This window comes from Medicago sativa, chromosome 6, assembly GCF_051527215.1.
Source record: "Medicago sativa cultivar Bolivia chromosome 6, Bolivia_mono, whole genome shotgun sequence".
In the NCBI taxonomy this organism is placed as follows: Eukaryota; Viridiplantae; Streptophyta; class Magnoliopsida; order Fabales; family Fabaceae; genus Medicago; species Medicago sativa.
The window spans coordinates 39,065,121-39,067,990 of NC_140754.1; positions in this window are offsets into that span (position 1 = coordinate 39,065,121).

Genomic DNA, 2,870 nt, shown 5'->3' on the forward strand with positions numbered 1-2,870 from the left:
TTGTTTTACATTTCAAAGTCTATCCCTTGGCTTAGTACTTCAAAGGGAATTATCTTGTAAGACTTTGTGATGCTTGATTGTTTTGTCTGGTTTTGGTGTTTCAATTGTTCAGTAATGTTTACAAATTTCTAATTTGTCTAAAACCCTTCGATAACACAAAAAGAGTCTTTTTGCATATGCATTAACACATCTCATGCATTCATTGGTCACAAAAAGACTTCTCTCGTGCTCATTGCCTCCTGGTTCTCCTGCCGCAGTCTGAAAAGTGGCTCGTGCTCGTAAAGTTTACCAACTAGATAGAGTTCATCAAACAAGATTTTACAGGAGAAGAAACATGGCTAACTTTGAAGAAGAGAATGCTCTGCTCCGCACTGAATTGGCTGCTATGAAAGAAGACTTGCTAAGGCTCATGACGCTATGTCTACCATGATGGCTGCACAAGAACAACCAGTCACATTTGTTCCAGTTTCTACTGAAGTGATTCCATCTATCCCACTGTCTACTGTGATGTCTGATGCTCGGTTTGTTATGCCCAATGGACGCCCTTATGGACTCTCACCTTTCTATGCTCCTAATACTGCGGCTGGTATTTCTGGTATTGGCAATCAAGGACAGATTCCTGTGACAACTTTTGCTCCTACATCCACCTCTATGCCTCAAATGACTACTGTTGTTACCGATCCTGTTGTACACACTGTGCAACATGTAATTGATGTTGATACTCCGCGTGGACAAGACCCTATAATGGAGGCTATGAGACAACAGTTAAGGGAGTTAGCTGGAGAACTCCGTGAGGTCAAAGCTAGCCGTGGGAACGGTGTTTCTGCTAAGGCTCGTGATCTATGCCTGCTATCCCGATTCGAGGTTCCTAAGAAATTCAAAGTACCAGATTTTGACAAATACAACGGAACTTCTTGTCCACATAGCCACGTCATTCGGTACGTCCGAAAGATGGCCAACTACGCAGATAATGATGCGCTGATGATCCACTGCTTCCAGGATAGCTTGATGGAAGATGCGACAGACTGGTACACTGGTTTGAGCAAAGATAATATCCATACTTTTGAGGAACTCGCTGCTGCTTTTGAAAATCACTATGAGTTTAACACTCGCTTGAAGCCGAATAGAGATTCTCTTAAGTCTTTGTCTCAGAAGTCAGATGAAACTTTTCGTGAATATGCTCAGAGATGGAGAGGGGCAGCTGCCCATGTTTCTCCTCGGCTTGATGAGGAAGAACTGACACAGACATTCCTGAAAACTTTGAAGAAGGAATATGTCGAAAGAATGATAGTCTCTTCTCCGAATAATTTCTCCGACATGGTTACTATGGGAACTCGTCTAGAGGAGGCTGTCAGAGAAGGCATCATTGTTCTTGAAAAGGGAGAATCTTCAGCTAGTGCACCTAAGAAGTATGGTAATGGACACCATAAAAAGAAAGAATCCGAAGTAGGGATGGTATCTGGTAACCAGTCTACAGCTGCTGCTCAGTTACCCCTGCCCTACCAATATATGCAGTACTCTCAACATCCTTTCTTCCCACCGTTCTACCAGCAGTATCCTCTGCCACCGGGTCAACCACCAGTGCCCGTTAATGCCATTGCTCAGCAAGTACAACAGCAGCCTCCTGCTCAACAGCAACAGTAGCAACAACAGGGTCCTCGGCCCAAGAATTATTTCCCACCAATACCAATGCGGTATGCTGATCTGCTCCCAACTCTACTTGCTACGGGACATTGTGTCACTAGACCAGGCAAGCCTCCGCCTACACCGTTGCCTCCTAGGTTCCGACAGGATCTCACATGTGAATTCCATCAGGGCGCTCAAGGCCACGATGTTGAGGGTTGCTACGCTCTGAAATATGTGGTAAAGGATCTGATAGACAGAGGACGGTTAACTTTTGAAAATAGTGTCCCTCATGTTCTTGACAATCCATTTCCAAATCATGCTGCCATTAACATGATCGAGGCTTTCGAAAGAGTTCGTGTTCCTAGAGAGGCTCTCGCTTTAGATGTCTATAATGTTGCTACTCATTTAGTACCGCTGCATGTCAAACTTTGCCAGGCTTCTTTGTTCAATCACAATCATGCTTCTTGCTCAGAATGTCTTCAAAATCCCATGGGTTGTTGTGTGGTGCAAGGTGATATACAGAGCCTAATGGATGATAAACACTTGATTGCCAGTGATGTTTGCGTGATTGTGCCAGTGTTTCACGATTCTCCTGCTGAAAGTGAATCTCGGACAAGGAATGTTGAACCCTTAGTGATCAAGTTACCTGGTCCGGTATCTTATGCCTCTACCAAGGCAATCCCTTACAAGTATGATGCAACTCTGATTGAGAATGGAGTGGAAGTGCCTCTGGTATCCCCCACTACGGTTGATAACGTCGCCGGAGAAATTACAGCTCTAAGAAGCGGAAAAGTCCGTCCACCTTTGTTCCAAAAGAAGGTGGTTACACCTGTTGCTACAATAACTCCGCCAGTTGCTCCTCCCGTTGACAAGAACGCCGGCCCATCAGGCCAATCTATTGAGGAGTCTAATCTGGATGAAATTCTGAGGCTTATTAAAAAGAGCGATTATAAGATTGTTGACCAACTGCTGCAAACTCCGTCAAAAATATCCATCTTGTCTCTGCTCTTGAGCTCAGAAGCTCACAGGAAAGTGTTAATGAAGGTACTGGAACAGGCTTATGTTGATCATGAAGTCTCCGTGGATCAGTTCGATGGAATAGTGGGTAACATTACTGCTTGCAATAACTTTGGGTGTGGTGATGATGAGCTCCCCGAAGCAAGGAAACACCACAACTTGGCTCTGCATATCTCGGTGCACTGTAAGTCTGACATGATATCCAATGTGCTGGTGGACACTGGATC